General features: G+C 46.8%; 1 protein-coding gene and 1 pseudogene across 4 annotated transcripts in view; one reads left to right on the top strand and one right to left on the bottom strand.

Moving 5' to 3' along the window:
• Positions 1-18,226, top strand: part of ATP8B1 (ATPase phospholipid transporting 8B1) — a 112,699-nt gene that overhangs the window by 11,796 nt on the left and 82,677 nt on the right. The gene's annotated exons all lie outside the window — the stretch shown is intronic.
• On the bottom strand, positions 11,395-16,901 carry LOC128779360 (non-histone chromosomal protein HMG-17-like; annotated as a pseudogene).

The following is an 18,226-nucleotide window of genomic DNA, read 5'->3' as shown; positions in this document are numbered from 1 at the left end:
GTCCTCTGTATGATGTTCCTTGTATCTTGAATCTTCTTCAATAAATGTCGCTATTTTTCATAGTACGTGGCTGGATGCCTTCTGGACAAACCTCAAATATGCATATATATGTGTGTATGTATATATATATTTTTTTTTTCCCCCATTCAAAATTCAGGAATTTCTAAACCTTGAATCTCTTTTAAAGGATCTGTACTCTCCACGTGGTTTCTTAGTGGTGGCACCTGGTAAGCGCTGCCAGTGACGGAGACCCTTGGTACAACCCCATTCATTCAGTCATTAGATTGTAAGACGGCTTGAGCATCTTCCTGGGCACTGCACTGGGGGTTGCATCTGTAAGGTTTTCACAGGGTCTGCGTTGCGTGTTCTTTTTCTCTTTTGGTAGGAAAGTAGATCAGATGTTCGCTCTCTGCCCTGGACATGGTCCCTCTCCACATGGAGAGGTGCTTTCCCTAGACCCTGGAGCATGGCCCAGGCCACTTCTGGCTCTGAAGCTCTGTTTCATTATCAGCCTCCAGGTCTGGTGAATTTGCATCTCTGGGCCTGGAAGCCGTGGAGGGTCAGAGTGGAAAGCCCACTGACTCTGGGGAGGACCAAAGTCACCTTGTTCTGGGGCAGTTGTTCCTTCAGTGACGACAACCACCCGCCCTCTGTGGGACATAGAAGCCTGGCACTTCTGTGTGGAGTGCAGGGGTAGCCTGACCTTTGCTTGGTAGCTTTGGTCTTTATTTACAGGGCTGTCATTTAGGGCTTTGTCTCTTTGCGGAGTGGCTTTTGTTCACCAGAGTTGAGGTTTGTTTGCTCTCGCGCAGCAGTGTTTGGAATCGGTTTTCTAACCTCCACTCATGCTGAGTTGAGCTGGAACATCCTCATTGGAACTCCTCAGGCAACCAGTGTCATCCTCAAACAGCCTCCGGCCGTCCATTCTTGCTGTTTGGGGAAGCTTCTAAGGGTTGGGAGCATTTGGATTTTAGCAAGTGTGGTGTGACTTTTGCGCAAACCCTTACTCTGTCTTGTTGGGATGCAGTGAACTACTGACACCATGCTCTGTGATCTGCATGTGATGGTAGGTGCAGAAAAAAATGTTTCACATTCCCTATCAGAAACTCGGTAGCCATTTGACTTGGGTGGTTTAAAACGAGGATCTGCATGGGTCAGGTTTTGCACCTCTCTTGCTGGGAAACATTGGCCCTCCCTCCACGTTGGGGACAACGTGAGGGCCTTTAAGCCGGGCACTAAGGACTCCCCTGAGCCTCTGAGCCTCTAGGATTTGTGATAAAACAAAGCAAGGACGTATGTGGCTTTTATCAGACTCTAGTCGTTGTGAGAAGGAGGTGAAATCCATACTCTGCTTTGGGAACCAGGACAACTTTGGGACGCAAGGAGGTTCTTCATGATCTCAGCTTAGGGGGAAGTTTGTTTTATGGGAGTTGGGTTGTGGTAAAATGTTTATGAAATGTACCATTCTCGCCAGTTTAAAGTGTGGATTCAGTGGCATTAAGCACATTTACAATCTCATGCAGTGATTGCCACTGTCCATCCCCAGAACTTGTTCATCATCCCAAGCTGAAACTCTGCATCCATTCAACAGTCATTCCCTACTCCTCCTTCCCCGTAGTCCCCTGATAACCTCTCTTCTGTCTGTCTCAATGAATTCGGCTATTCTAAGGTACCTCATGTAAGTAGCATCCTATAATACAGGGTGGGGCAAATATAATAGAGGTTTATAGTTGTGAGTACATGAAGCAGTTTATTCCTGTATCATTAATTGTGATGTTATTTTCCATACAAGCAACTGTAAACCTGCTTGTATTAGTCCCCTGTGACTGGCTTATTTCACGCAGCACAATGTCCTGAAGATTCATCCATGTCCTAGCATGTGTGAGAATTTCCTTCCACTCTCCGAGGCTGAGTAACATCCCATTGTATGTCTACAGTATGTTTTGTTTACCTGTTCATCTGTTGGTGGACGCTTGGGTTGTGTCTACCTGTTGGCTATTTTGAATAGGAATATGGACATAGGAGGGTCTGTTCATGGTAGTTTTTGAGATCTCACTCGGTGTTCTGAGGCTTGTCTTTCACCGAAAGTGATTAGGATGGGCAGGGACATTAGTATTTAACATCCCGCTTCACAACATCTTGGGAAGAACTCAGGAAACTGCAGGGGGGATAGTTTTATTGAAGACATGTGTAGGGCAGCCACACGCTTCTCCTTTTCACCTGTAGCTGCTCTTAGGAAGCTGGTGGTCCTTCAGTGTTCCATCACCCAACTGGCTCGTCGTGTGGCCAACAGGGTGCTCTGTGCCAGCGTGGGCATAAAGGTGCAGGGAACCCGGCTTCCTGATCTGGAGACCTTTGCGGACCACAGCTGCCTTGGAGGGAGGACATTCTGCAGTGGAGGAAAAAAGAATCCTTAACTTTCCTCCAGAATTAACTACAATAAACAAACAAAGAAATAAACAGATAAATAAATATTTTGGTGGAGGGAGGGTTAGAATGCAAGGAAAACCAAAATTTAAATGTTTGAAAAATTGAATACTTATAAAAGTCAAATTTTGTTCTCCCACGGAGTGGAATCTATGGTTTTTAAAAGAAGCTGTAAGGCAAAGGCCAGTTCTGGGCTGTAGGGCGGCAGAATGATCAGAAGCTGCACCTGTGGCGGAGTGTGTTCGCATGTGTGGTGGGAGAAAGCAGACGCCTTTCTACAATGGTTTGGTGTCAGTCCACCTTCAAGACATCTTGGTCTCTGTTTTCTAGGCAACAATAGACTCTCATGAATTTATGCTCACAATGTGCCCTGAAAATTAGCCAAAATAAGGATTTGCATGTTTAATTTTAGCAGGTTTTTTTTTTTAAACCCCACATCTTCAAACTAACCCCAAATACCACTCTCCTTGGGTGTCATTCCAACTTCCTGTCCCATGCCAGCTGCAGCCACAAAAACGATATCGGCGCTAACATGGCTAATCTCTCAGCGTTGATACTTTGTCTAGCTCAAGTTGATTAAGAGCATTTACAATTTTTGTATCAGTCTCAGGCTCCCCCCATTACAGAGGAAAACACGGTGATAATTCCAGTGTGTCTTTGAGATTGCCTGAACCACACTCTTTCTAAAGCTGAAGAAAGTTTGCTCAGACCCTGAGCTCTTAGTTACTGGTAACTGTTGGTCTCATTTCCTGAGTGCTAGCTTGAATGGCCAAAGAAATAAACCCGTGGCTTCTCCTTGGGAATGTCCTATCTCCCCAGTCATTCCACATAGGGGACCCTCCTCCCTAGTGTTACGAAGTCTGAATCAAGGAGGCCTCACTTAGCTAGCTAGACGGTCAATAGATGCTTATGAAGCACATCCTGTGTGCCAGGCACTTGGCCTCTCCCAAGGAATCAGCCTGCCCTCAGGGATCTCACATTCTAGAGAGGGGAGCGAGAGAGTAGAGAATAAAGATAACCAATACGTATACTGTATGATGTGCTTGGAGACGAGTGCTTCAGGGGATAAAAGGAGAAAGCTAACAGGGTGAAGGTAACTGGGGGAGGAGCCCAGGGGAACAGGATGCGATGGCAGAGTGCAGGAGGTGGCATCTGCGCACACTGGCCAGGAAGAGGGTGAGCCATGAGGACCTCGGGGTGGCTTGTCACTGGCAGAAGGGACAGATGTCTTGCTGCACAGGCCCTAACAGGGGAGTGCCTGGCTCCTCTGATGAAGTCTGCTGCTATTCCTCACACCTGTGAGTGGGTAGGGCAGGGGGAGAAAAGGCCAGAGCAGGTAGGGGAGCGCCCTCGTGCAGGGCTTCCGAGGTGGGTGAGAACTTTAGGCATCAGTGCAGGGCATTGCCTGTTGGAGGGGCGTGATCTGTGATCTGACCTGCATTCCCAAAGGGCCGTTCTGGTTGCTGGTAAAAATCTGGCAGAGGGTGCACCCCCAGGTAGGGAGACCATTTAGGAGGCGTGGATCCACCCGGGGAGGTGTCTGAGAGAGAGAAGGTTGTGGACATATATATATTTTAAAGGTACAGCCAACAGGATTTCCAGACAGCTTAGATCCGGGTTGTGAGAGGAAGAGGAGCCAAAGGTAACTTTCTTGGCAGAGCCCGGGCGGCAGGTGGAAATCTGAGTTTTCAGGTGCTGGAATTCAAGGACCAGTGTTTGGATCGCTCTTAATAGGTTATAAAGGGGCCCTCCAGGAGTACGTACATGTGTGTAAGGCTTTGGCTCAGAGAACTTCACCTGTGTTTATCTTCACAGCCTGTCTTCCTGCTTTGGTGGGGTAGAAGGGTGGTGTCAACCCCCAAAAAGGAGATGATGGGCATAGAGCAGAGTCTTTTACTCACGCTGGCATGAAGATGGTCTGGAGGGGCTGGCAGCCCCCCCCCCCCACTGCCTGCCCTGTGTGTGCGTCAGGGAGGCAAACTCCCCAACTCTCAAGTGTAGCCAGGCCACTCCCATCTCAATCCACCTATGGGGTCTTTTTAAACAGCTTTACTGAGATGTAATTCATATTCCACGTAATTCATCTGTTGAAAGACGACAACTCCATCATTTTTAGTATACTTACAGAGTTGTACAACCATCACCAGAACCTCTTTTAGGAAACCTTGCATCGCTCCTCCCCTCCAAAAGGGTACCCCATGCCCTTTAGCTATCGCTTGTGTTCTCTTCTGCCCTCAGTTCCTGCCAGCCTCTCGTCTACTTTCCGACTCTGTGGATTTGCCTACTCTGGACACTTCATATAAATGGAATCATATGACATGCGATCTTTTGTGTTTGACTGACTTAGCATAATGTTTTTAAGGTTCATCCGTGTTGTAGCATGATCAATACCTACTTAGTTTCTTATATTGCTGACTGTGCACGTTACTTTTGCACACGATGCATTCTTGAAAAGAACACAGGAAATGGAACTGTGTGCTGTCCATGAATAGACTGACTTCCATGTGATGCGGGGAGTTGGTGGTGCCCAGAGAGCTAAATGTGCGGGTGCGTGTGGGTGCACACGCATTAATTTGTTCTCTTTCACAGTTGAATACAAAGTCTATGGAATTTGCCAGTGAACTTAGACTAGCGGCTTTCTGGTGGCCCAGAGATTTTCTTTCATTCAGCGACTCAACAACCATTTATTAAATCCCTGTTGCACTCCAGGCCCTGTGTCAGGACCTGGTGATTAATTCAGGGATGAACAAAACCGACATGGTCCTCCTCCTCATGGGGCTTACAAGGTCGTTAGGAGTAGATATTAAAATATTGAACAAAAGAAGCTGAATTAGAATTACGGTCTGTGAGAAGCACTTAAAAGAAAATAAGGCATTACTAGGTAATAATGAGGGCCTGCTTTAAAAAGGCTGAGAGGGACCCAAATGGCCTTTGAGGGGTGAATAGATAAAATGTTGTATATCCCCACAATGGAATGTTATTTCATCTTAAAAAGGAAGGAAATTCTGACCCAAATGCTACAACACAGATCAACCTTGAAGACGTACTGCTGAGTGAAATAGGCCAGACACAAAAGGACAACTATTGTGTGATTCCAATTCTGTGAGGTACTTACAATAGTCAAATTTATAGAGACAAAAAGTAGAAGAGGGGTAAACAGGGGCCGAGGGGATGGGAAATGGGGAATATTTTTAAGATTTTATTTATATTTATTTTTAGAGAGAGGGGAAGGGAAGGAGAAAGAGAGGGAGAGAAACATCGATAGGTTCCTTCTCACATGCCCCCAGCCAGGGACCTGGCCTGCGACCTGGCTTGTGCCCCAACCAGGAACAAACCAGAGACACAGGCCAGCACTCAGTCGATCCACTGAGCCACTCCAGCCAGGGCTGCGTGGGGACATACTGTTCACCGAGTACAGAGTTTCAGTTGGGGATGATTAAAAAGTTCTGGACATAGATGATGGTGATAGTCACAGGACGATATGAATGTTCTTAATACCACTCACTGAACCCTTAAAAATGTTTTAAAATACTAAGTTTTGTATATATTTTACCACAGTAAAAAAAATAGCTCAGGGGGGTCTCGTGCAGGGGGTTATACGTAAGTCGAGAGCTGCAGGATGAGCAGCCCCCAGGCAGGGCTTCCACTGGTCCAGCCAGTGGGAACAGCATGTGCAGAGGCCCCCATGGTAAGAGCTTAGTGCTGCGATCTTGGAACTGTGAGAAGGGAGTGATCGTGGGACAGGAAGCACGGGGTACGGTGTAAGCACGGGACCCAGCTGATAGGAAGGCCCTGGTGTGTTTAAGCAGTGGAGTGACCAGGTTGGGTTCCTGGTTTCAGTGGGTAACTCAGGCAACATGTGGAGAAAGGGTTGGGGCAGGAGGAGACCAATCAGGAGACCACAGCGGTGCCAGAGAGAGATGATGGGGACTTGGGCAGAGATGGCGGGAGTGGAGGTCGGAAATGGAGGGAAGGAGCTGCATGTTTAGAATTAAAAGTGGAATCCTGGTCTTGGAGATACATCAGAGTTGAGAACCTCCAAGAAGAGAGGTGGCAAGTGGTTTCCAAATTTCAAACATAAGTAGCTGAAGATAATGGTGTTGGAGACAGAGGTCTCGGCTGCAGGATTGAGAATTTAGCTTTGGGCTCGTTAAACTGTTGCAGTTGCTGGGACACCCAGGCGAGGCCAGAGGTCAAGCTTTGACAGATTCAGACATCGTGGCCGGAAAGCTTGGGAACTGGAGGGTGGAGCTGAGATTGAGAAACTCTACCAGGACTTATGAAACCAGTGCTTCCTAGCCTTAGGGTCAGCCTTCAAATTTTGGCAGAGTTTATGAAATCACACATTCACCTCTTTTTGGAGCAACAAAGCAATTAAAGTTGGGCCCCCAAGAAACACTTGTGCAAGTGGGCCAGCCCTGCTTTCTGGCCAAGAGGACAACGGAAGGCTGAAGCGGTGTCGTCCAAGAGACAGGCCCACCAGACACAGCGCGAATGTCTATCCGAGGCAGGAGACACCAGTGTGTATTTAATGGGAACTCTCCAAAGTTTGGGAATTTCTCATGGGAAATAAAGAATTTGATTGGCTTGTGTGGCCTCACCTAAAAAGCAAATCATTCTTTCAAAGAGTGTGTATTCGGTAATGTGACAAAATGGCATTGCCCTTGTTGGCGAAGTACCGTACCTCCCACAAGCAGTATTTACCTACTCAGTCCCGTGGTGTATGTATTTACCGGCCTCTTCTTGCAAGTGAAGGAAGTGTAACTTGCCTGAGGTCTCAGAACTAGTAATTTACAAAACCAGAACTTGAACTCAGGTTTCCACTTCCCCAAGGGTAGGGTTCTTTCCAGGGCCTCACAGCCGATGGTTGGAAAAACAGTACAAATGATCCAGAAATAGCCTAGTAAATAAAAATGCAGGGCACACAGTTAAACTGGAATCTCAGATAAACAAATAAATTTGTAACATAAGTATGTCCCATGCAATATTTGGGACATACTTACACTAAAAATTATTTATTATCTATCCAAAATTCAAATTTACCTACGTGTTCTATATTTCATTGGCCAGCACTCCCTGAAAATGAACTTTTGGAGAAAAGAGCTGTTTGTAATTTGAGGACCACCTGTACATTTAAGCTCTATTTCACAACTCCTGGATCACCCATGCATTTTTTTGAAATTTGAGGTGGGGGGTGGAAGGAGGATTGATTTTCCCTAGTCTCTCAAATATTCTCCTGGTTTTCAATGAATATTTATGATTTGTAATAAACGGCAGTCTGGTATAACAGGCCCTGGGTTCAGCGGATGTCAGAGCTGGTCAACCCACTTTCCAGTTCTTTGACCTTGGCTGGTCATAACAATGCTCGATGTTGTGGTACCACTTCATAGATTTAAAATCTTCTCATTTGGGAGCTGTTAGGACAGATATTATCCCCATGGAACAGATGAGGAACCCAAGAGAAAGCAGGGTTTGGGCGGGTGGCCAGTGGCCAGGACTGGGCTGGAACACTCATCCCAAATTTCAGTTCAGTGATGACCGTTCATTTTCTGTTCTTTCTTTAAAATTTTTTTTTTATTTATTGGTTTTTTGAGAGAGACAGAGAGAGAGACATTTATTTGTTGTTCCACTTCTTTATGCTTTCTTTGGTTGCTTCTTGACTGTGCCCTGACTGGGAATCAAACCCACAACATCGGTGTATCAGGGTGGCGCTCTCCCTGGCCAGGACCGTCAGTTCATTTTCTAATCTTCCATTTCTCCATGCATTAAATCCTGGCTGTGATATTTTATAGGTTATCCTTCTAATTCCATGAGTTTTTGCAGCCTTATTGGTCATCAGACTCCAATTTTAAATGTATTGTACATGGTGTAAGTTTCAATACTGCAGGTTAAGAAATCAATGAAATATATAATTTTCTGATGGCAGATAAGTACACTAGGTCCTGTTTTGATCATTCCATATATTCACTTTTATAAAGTATTTTTATGTCGACACAATACTACAGCCACCTTTCAGATGCTTATAAAATTTCAAATGAGGCCCTTTTTATTTTAAAGGTTTTTTCCCTCCTTTCAGATATGTTAAATCTTTAGAAAAATAAAACCAGCATTCATGCACCTGACCACTGAGGTTTGATAAAATTTGGAGCATTTTTTTAAAAATACTTTTATTTATTTATTTTTAGAGAGATGGGAAGGGAGGGACAAAGGGAGAGAGACATCTATGTATGAGAGAAACATCAACTGGTTGCCTCTCTCATGCCCCCAACCAGAAACCTAGCCCACAACCCAGGCATGTGCCCTGATCAGGAATCAAACCAGTGACCTTTCAGTTTGCAGGTTGGTGCTCAGTCCACTGAGCCACACCAGCCAGGGCCAGAACATTTTTAAATAACAAGACTTTTGTTTTTAAATCCTCACCTGAGGATACATTTATTGATTTTATTTTATTTATTTTTAAATCCTTATCTGAAGATACATACGTTCTTTGGTTTTGAGAGAGAGAGAGAGAGAGAGAGAGAAGAAGGAAGGGAGAGAGAGAGAAACATTGATCAGTTGCCTCCCATAGGCGCCCCAACCGGGGATCAAACCCAAAATCTTTCGGTTTACAGGATGACTCTCCAACCAAGCTACCTGGCCAGGGCAAGACTCCTTTCTTAAAGCTGAAAATTTGTGAGGCTGCGCAATCAATAAGGCACTAAAATTCAGCTTTGGAAAAAGCTCATGGCAAGGATCAGCCAGAATGACAAGAGGAAACCCCAGTGTGCTCCGTGCTACCCAGTTTCAGGGTCCTGGACAGGCTCTTATGCTCGCTTTTTATCAGATGAAGTTATGTCTTCCTAGATACAGGTTCCTTTGCATGTGTCATAAGGAAATCAGTAAGTACAATATGGCTTTAATTGCACTTGGCACTGGACAAGGGAATATAAAGGTTAGCGACCTTTGCAAGAACTAAAGTACATTTTACTTGCTAGTGAAATTCTGTTTGCTACATTGTCTTAGGTGTTGCACAATGATTTCCGGTCCAGAGTACCCTTAGAATTTAATATGAATATCATAACATTTATTGTCTTCAGAATGTTATATTTGAATACTTCAGATCTTTCACATAATATTTCTCCTCTAACATCCTGTTGGCAGTCCTTGTGTTCTTTAGAATTTGTCTAAGTTGTTACGGATCATCTGTGGGTCCCAACGTGTTCAAAGTCATTGTTATCTTCCACAGCTGGCTGTATTTTGACCTATCTGACTAGACAAAAACGATAGTATCTCTCGCTTGTACTCAAGCACATGTTGATTTTTTTTAACTTCCTTTCACATTTTGGGGTTCCTATTTTTCATGAATGCTTAGGAGGCCACGTTTCATTGCTGAAATGAAGGGGCTTAGTTTAGCAAATCGTCAGAAAATTCCCAGCTCTAACATCCCTGTATCTTCAGTTTACTGGATCCTTCCCTCTGTCCCAATCAGTTTCTACCTAAAAGGTGATCTTCGGTTGTGGTGTTTGGGTTCTTTTTTAATTTCTTCACTCATTTTCTGGACTGTGGCAGGCACCATCTTTGGACAAACTAGGCATTCCACGTTTGCACGTGTTCTTAGCCGTGATATTAAAATGGCAGGGTTATTACTCCCTGCCAGCCTGTTACCACACTGGCATATCTCCAGAGCACCCCAGACACAGCACAGCTGCTCCGAACCCCAACCAGTTTAGATGATGACTCCTCTCTAGCCAGTGCTTAAGCCAGAAATGTGGCCTTGAACCGTGACCTCTCTTTCTCCCATTTCCAATCCCTCTCCTGATCTGTTGCTTCCATCTCTGGAAGATCTTGAATCTGCCTACTCATCTCCCCTGCTAGCTACCACCCTCCCTCTCCTGGACCATCCCAGAAGTCTCCTCCCTGGTGTCTTCATTTCCACCCTGCCCCCTGCAAGCCAGAGCAGCCGTCAGATCCCAGTGCATGTCCGCACCCAGCCGCAAAACCTTTCCCTGTCACAGTTTCAACAATACTTACCTCCTTTCCGTGGCTCGCCAGGCCCAGCCTGCTCCGACCTCCACTTCCTCCCCACAGTCCCATTCTGGTCCTCCTTCATTTTCTGGAGCGTGACAAGTCCCTTCCTGTCCCGGGATGATGCTCCAACCAACTGAGCCACATTGGCCAGGGCCATTTCTCTTTTACTGCATAATACAAGAATTGATATCTAATCATTCAAAAAAAAAAAAAAGATGAAAACCCCATGTTCAATATTGCTGAAATTAAAAAATGGGCATAGAAGACCATAGCTGATACCACCTTTGATTTTCTTTCCCCCAAGCCGAACTGTATCCAGGTTTATTAAAGCTGGTTTTTGTAAACAGTCATGGTGTTTCGGGCAGGACAGGGGCAGACAGTCGTCATCAGCACACAACAACTTTAACCTCCCTTCTTCCATGGACTGCCCAAACCAGAAAGCCACTGCAAAACCCGGCGAAGGCTTCATCTGCGGCTCTGAACAGGGAGATTTAGAGTGAGGGTTGACATTTCACATTAGCATGTGGCTTAACAGCTTTTCACAAGCCGCCCCTGACTTTCAGGAAATGAAATGCAAGTGGCAGAATTATCAATCTGTAGGTCCACAATCTAAACAGGAATGGCTGCTCTTTTGAGGGACGCCTTCCCTATGGCGACACTGAGAAGTCCAGACTGCCTGACACACTGGGAGCCATTTTTGGGGGGTCGGGTCCCAACGGGTCTCTGCACTTAAATGAGTCAAGTCTACGCTTAAAGTGGAGAGGGACAAGGGACACAAAAACGAACTTTGGTTTTCCCACACCACAAGGTGTGCCGAGGGGGCTAATGTGTGCCAACACCATGGAACCGAGAGGAACTTCTTCTCCAGATTAGAAGGGAAGGGTGTCACTTTCCCACGTCTGTCCAGCTTTGGAGATGTTCTATTAGTCCTATATGCCCGCCCCCCACCCCCAACAACAATGAAGTGTTCTGTGTGCTAACAGCAGAGCTTAAAAAAAAGTAAAACAAAATTCTGCATTTTTATCAAGCTTGATGAAAAATAGCATTTCAAACTGTACAGTCACCAGAAATACAGAGTTACCGAAAATGCACACCCTTCACTTGGCCTCTGCAGCACCTGCAGCTTTCTGCGCGCGGTCCATTTCGGCATCTCCATTTTCTGCAGGGTCATTCCCATCCTTGCCGGCATCAGCTTTCCCCCTTTCCCCTTTGGGCACCTTCTCTCCCTCCTTTGCAGGGGCCTTTTCAGGCTTGGGCCTGGCTTGGGAGGAGCAGGCTTAGCTGATTACCTGGCGGATCTTCTCTGTGGTTGGTTCGTCCTTCACCTTGGCTTCATCTCCTGTAGCATCCCCTCAGCCTTTCTCTTGGGCACGACGGCGACGGTGGCGGGATGTTGGGCAGGATGCAGGGATGCAACAGCGCGTGGGCTTTGGTGGGTCCAGGGGTCGTTCTCACTGCCTCTTCACGCTGCTCCCAACTTTGATTTTAAAAGTTAATTTTGAATTTTCCTTTTGCCTCTTCTGGATGTCCTTCCAGCTCTGTCCCTGATTGCTCATAATGTTTGGTGTCTCCCAATGCTGTTTTGAGTCAAGTCATGTCTCTCTGGTTCTCATTTCCTGCTAGACTTCTTGTACTTTTTCCACATGAGCTGTCTTCAGTGACTTTTGATCATATTTTGGACCCTCCTAAACTGTCAGGATTCTTGTTCAATGTAATCTTCGGCTGCTGCCATCACTGAGTGTCCTCTCTCCTGGAGTGTGGGCTGGACGTGGGAATGTGCTTCTAATGAGTAGAATGTGACAAATGTGGCGGGTCACTTCCAAGGCCAGCGTGCAAGCCAGCGGCCCTCCTGTGGGCTGCCCTGTGGAGAAATGTGCATGGCAGAGATCAGCCCACGGGCACCCTAATCCTGTCCACAGCCCTGTGAGTGAGCTTGGAAGCAGAGCCTTCCCAAGGGAACTTTCAGGTGCCATGGCCTTGGTTGACACCTTGAATGTAAACCCTGAGAGAGACCCTGAGCCATGCCCAAGGTCTTGAGCCACCGAAACTGAGGTCGCACTTGTGTTTTAAATGCTGAATTTGGGTGGAATTTGTTATGCAGCAATAGATACCGAATACAAGGACAGAGACTGAAGGCACAATTGAAGTGTCCTGTGCTTCGGGGAGCTCGCCATCTATCTTGTAAGCTCCGTAGTTGTCTAGCATCCCTGGTAAACTAAGATGTGACATTGTCATTGTTACTCTTGGATGAAGGGCTCCGACAAAAATCGTTTCCCAGCTTCAGTTTTGTTTTCGATGTTTTTTCTTTGTTTTTCAGTTTAATTTTATGAATAAGTAATACATGCAAATGATACAATCTTCAAAAGGTACAAAAGCGTACAAAGTGTGTAGTAGATCTAACTGCCCCCTTTCTCCCCAGCACCCAGTTTCCTCCCCAAGGCAACAGCCCTTGATTGGTTACCCTTCTAGAGTTAAACTTTTCATTTACAAATGTGTACGTATTTCTCCCCACTCCCCATCAAAACGAAACAAATGGCTGTGGAATTTGACTTTCAAGTATAACTGAAATCAGGAGTATGGTTGATACTCAACAGATTGGAATCTGCCAGTGGATTCTACTCTCAGCTTCATAGATAATTGGCTGAAGGAACCACTGAAAACCTTTGAGAGAAAGAAAATAACACGTCACATGATGATAGGGCTGGAGTGGGACCTAGAGAAGCCACCTGGTTTGTCCACCTGCCTGGGGGCAGGATAGTATTGAAACAGGAAGATGAGTTTCCTCAATGAAGTATCTTGTTGATCTTTGGGGGAGAGAGAAGGGGACAGGAACATACTCTCCAGATCAGAAAATGTCCTAGACAGTTGTTGCCGCCTCCCTCCCCCGTCTTTTCCAATCAACTTCTCCCTAACTTCACACTACGGAAAATTAGGTGTGTGTGTATGATTTGCTTCTGGTCACTTTAGAAAACTAAGTTGACTCTGGGTTGGATGTGGGATGAGCCCAGGAGCGGGTATGAAGAAGGAAGTGAGGGCTTACTCTTGCTGCTCTTCTGCTTCTTTCTCTTGGCCCGGAGGCGGAGACTGCGTAACTGTTGTAACTGTGCGGGCGGTGTCCCAGGCTTGTAGAACAAGACTTGACTCTTTCCCTGGCTGGCCCTGAGACCTTGGCCACGCATCTTAACCTGTCCACGTCTCCGTTTCCTTTCTGCAAGGTGAAGGTGCTGAACCGGGTGATGAAATACTCTCAACATTGGCAGAACTCTAAATAACATGGTATATGAAGACTAATAAATGCCCTAGAAGAAAGACACTTCATGAATTCGAGGCGATATTATTATTACAGTCATTACCTTTAACATTATAGGCAGCATGCCAATCAAGTTGCAGTGGAGGTAAGAGAGTCATTGGACAGAATTCGGCAGAACATAGAGTTAGTTTTGTTTATTTAATGTGTGGTATGGACTTTAAATGGCACTGAGTCATAAAGCACACTCACCCAGTTTAAGCCAAATCACAAGATTGGGCAATCCTTTAAATTTATTATTCAGAGAACTGTAGGAGAAAACAGCCAAAAATAATGATGATGATTGTTACTCAGTGACTCATGAGCCCCTTGATTGGAATCCAGTGTGTTGTTTAGTCCTTGTCCTGGCATCGTTTGTAGATATCCCCTTTTATTTTGACTAAAGGAACACATGAACAGATAGATTTTAAATGAATGCTTATATTTCACTGCTCCCTCACAGAATCTCTTTCCACACATAGAAGAACCAACTGTTTCTTCTTTTAGACCACTCATCTGTGATTCTGAGGATATAATAGAGGGAGAATGTCTCTCTCTCTCCCTCTCTTCCTCTCTCTCCCTCCCTCTTCCTTTTTCCCTTCCTTCCTTCCACTCGCTTACCAAACATTTAGATTCTGTTTGCAGAATCTAAAACCTCTCATTAGCTACCAGCTACCTACTATGCGCCACACACTGTTCTAGGTGCTGTGGATACAGCAAGGAGAAGAAGAGACTTGGGGGGGAGCAACTTTCCTCTGCCCTCAAGGTTCTTCTGGTTGGTCTAATAATCAAATAGACATGAGGTAGACTGGCCAGAGAAAGGAACTAAATTTAATACATATGTATGCAAACCCCACATACATGAGAGCATCAGAGACCTCCCCCATGCACTAGAGGTTCAGAGGCAGAAAGGGGGATGCAGGTGTATGACACCTGCTGAGCTAGGGATGAGGTGATGCACCTTGGGGGCTTCACAGGGTCACTGCAGGACGGTAAGAGCAGATGTGTAGTAAATACAAGTTTGCCCTGCCTTAAAGATAGGTCAGAAAGGTGGATAATCTCTTCTTATGGGTAAGGCCCCTAGTTCTTCTCTCAGGGGTGTCCAACCTTTTGGCGTCTCTGGACCACACTGGAAGAAGAAGAGTTGTCTTGGGCCACGTGTTAAATACACAAACATTAATGAAAACTGATAAGCAAAAAAAAAGGTTTTAAGTAAGTTTGTGGTTTTGTTTTGGGCTGCATTCATAGCCATCCTGGGCTGCATGCAGCCCTTGGCCCAAGGGTTGGACACCCCTGTGGGAGGGGCAGAATTTTCTCTTGAGCCTGAGGCTAGGATTGCCTTTAGCTCAAAACAGTCTGCGGACCACAGAAGCACATCTTGGGGCAGGCAGCTTGCTCTGAACCCACATGTGACAAAGTCCCTGCCCTCGTGGACCTTACCTGGGAACGTGGAGAGACAGAGAATAAGCACTCTAACAAGTGGTATGTCGGTCGATGATAAACACAATTGAAAAAATAAACTGGGACACAGCGGTGAGGGTGGGTGGGGGAGACCTCAGTGAGGTGACCTTTCATCCAATCCACAATACATTTAAATGCCTACTGTGTGTTGGGCACTGCTCTAGCTGCTGGGGGCATATCTGAACAACAAAAATCCCTTCCTTCAGGAGTGTGTGCAGGTCTCTTAGGAGGTGAGGGGGGTGGGGAATGGTATACAGGAGGGTAAGGGGCATCAGGAAGGTGGAGTGCCCTGTTCAAATGAAGTGGTTGTTGGGAAGGTCACCTAAAAAGGTGACATTTGAGCTGTGACAAAGACAAGATGAGGGGCTGAGCTTTGTGGTGGCTACAGGAGAGCATTCTGGGCACAGGGAAAAGACCCATTGGGCCCCCCCCCACCCCCGAGAGTCCAGGGTGGGGGAACCCCTGTGACTGGAGCAGAGCAGCAGGCGAGAGTGGCGGAGGTGAGCCCAGAAGGTAAAATAGCAGACGGATGCTGGGTTTTGCTCTGAGTCCACAGCAGATGGGTTTTGAGCAGAGACGTCACACCACATGAATAACTTTGGGAGAGAATCAGACTACCTTCTGTGCTGAAATTAAGTTGGCAAGGGAGCAAGAAGCAGGAGAACAGTCTGCGGGCTACCTGTCACCCAGGTGAAAGAGGGTGACAGTGGGTGGTGAGAGGTTTTAGATTCTGGAAACATCTGGAAGGCAGTCAGTAAGTTCTGCTGATGGCTTAGGGACAGAGTGGGAAGAAGTGAAGTTGAGCACAACGCCACATGTTTCTCCTGAGCACCTGGAACGACGGAGTCGCTTTTTACTGAAATGAGGAGGAAGACAGGGAAGAGTGGGTTTCAAGGGTTCCCTTTGGTTAGGTTTGAGTTTGAGACCTACAGTTCTAAACTTAGCTTCCTTCGGTAATGTGGAAACACTCAGGGAACCAACTTCCTCTTTAACAAAATGCAGGGCCCATCGGAAACGCTGTTGCTGAAGGTCTCTCAGTGAGATGAAGGTGAAAACCAAGAATATCCCCCCGTGTTTAGCTGCCTCGGGTTAGAGCAGCAGTTACCCGAGCTGGAAGCCCCTGTCTTCCTCAGTGTTTCTCCTGCCTGACGCCTTGCCCCAACCAACTGGGCTGTGAAATGCTGTTGCTTCTCCCTCTGAAAGGTTTCCACGACCCCTCTCCGCCTTCACTGCCTTCGCCTCTGTCCTTATCATCCAGAGGTCAGGGGACCCGAGGACCTTCCTGCAATCTTGTCTTGGCCACAGAGTAACTCCCTGGAGGGCGTGGTCAGGGTCTTTGCTGAAATGCAGGTCTCACCGGGCGGGTTTCTGGTGATAAGGCCCCAGATGCAGCCGTGCTCCCACTGTTCTGTCACTGCTTATGAGTGTCAGTCCTCCTGTGGGACACATTCCTGGCTGTCCCTTCCCAGACTTCAGCTTCAGGACAGGAGCTATATCTTGCCCACAAGCAGCTACCTGAGTACTTGTCATATAGCTCAGATGCTGTTGTTTTTAAAGCCTCGAATGTCCTGTGCTTACTTAGCACACAAATTCCAAATGCCTGTCACCCTCGAGACCTCACAGCCTGGCCTGGGCACACACCCCTGCAGCCCCGTCTTCCGCCCACCTTCTCCTGCACCTGCCCACGGATCCTGTGGTCTTCATGCTTCAGCACTTGCATGGTCTCGTCTCCTGAAAGGCCTTTCTCCTCTCTTCCCATCTCCCAGCCTGAGCACAGCCCAACTTGACCTTCAAGGCCTAACTCAAAGAACTTCCCTCTTCCCTCTGTCCTTCTCTAAAGTGCTGCCCGTCAAGTAGAATTGACAGCTGTCCCCTGTGGATTCTCCTTCTAGCACCTGTCACACTGAATGGTGGGTGTATATTTGCCAGTGCCAACTGTACGCATAGAAGGAGCGGACCCATATTATATGTATCTCTAAATATGTATATACTTCACACACTACATGTCTTTGTATATCTCCGTACTGTTTGCTGTTATCTTTGTATATGTTATATGGAACTCACCATTTGTTTATTGCACTGGTTTTTGGATTAATAGAAGTCATGGTGGAATTTCACACTGAAGGGGGCTTGTTCCTTATTGATGAATCTGAACTCTTTGGTGAAGCATCGATGTAATAACAGAATTACAGGTTCAACCTCTGAGGGCACAGGCAGGACTTCTGTGGTGGGGACCTGGAGATCAGCTCAGAGTCCCTTTGGAGGGTGGAGGATGGGATGGAGAGACATGGGGGAAGGGCCCTGGGCAACCAGGCTGCGACCAATCCCAGCCAAGAAGCAGTTTGTCCTGTGATGCCCCAGCAGCAGATGCCCTGGCTTCAGGCAGAGTGCTCCAAACGGCCAGCTATATAGAGACACATGGAACAGGGGCACACTTCCAGGGTTCCTTTGGTGGCCCAGTATGACTATGCTCTGTGGTATAGCCTGCCTGCTCCCTCCCAGGTATTCTAGCATCAGTCTCTGGGCCTCAAGCTGTGCTCTCTCCTGTCTTTTTTTTTTCTGGTTGTTTCCAGAAAAATGCTGAGCGTGCCCCTCAATATGCCTGGAAAACTAACTTATCTCATTTGATACTATTAAAAAGTTTGGAGACCGGATGCACCCTGGTCAGCTGATTGGTTTTCAGCAGCAGGAATTCCGGTTTATCTGTGACCCTGGGCAGCGCCCGAGAGCAAGTTGCCTTGGGTGGCCCGGGTGAATCACGAGACCCCAGCAGCTCATCACTTATCAAGAAGGAAACTCCGCATTTGGCTTCTGAAGTTCTGCTGCTAACCAGGACTCCTCAGCCTGATTTTGGGAAGCTTCCGAGAGGGAAACCCAGTTATCTCCGATCATTCAGGAATCACAAAGAAGGTGAAGCGGAGGGTAGGAAGTAAGGCAGAGAGACTAAGGCAGAGACGGGCACTGTCCTGAGGTGTGAGATGCGCGAAGCCCAGGGCTGAGAGCAGACTCTGCCCTGCTCGGGGAGACCATCCGAGCGGGTGGAGG

The sequence above is a fragment of the Desmodus rotundus genome, chromosome 10 (assembly GCF_022682495.2).
Source record: "Desmodus rotundus isolate HL8 chromosome 10, HLdesRot8A.1, whole genome shotgun sequence".
Classification (NCBI taxonomy): Eukaryota; Metazoa; Chordata; class Mammalia; order Chiroptera; family Phyllostomidae; genus Desmodus; species Desmodus rotundus.
Note: the sequence above shows the minus strand (reverse complement) of the source record. Positions and strands in the feature narration are given on the sequence as shown.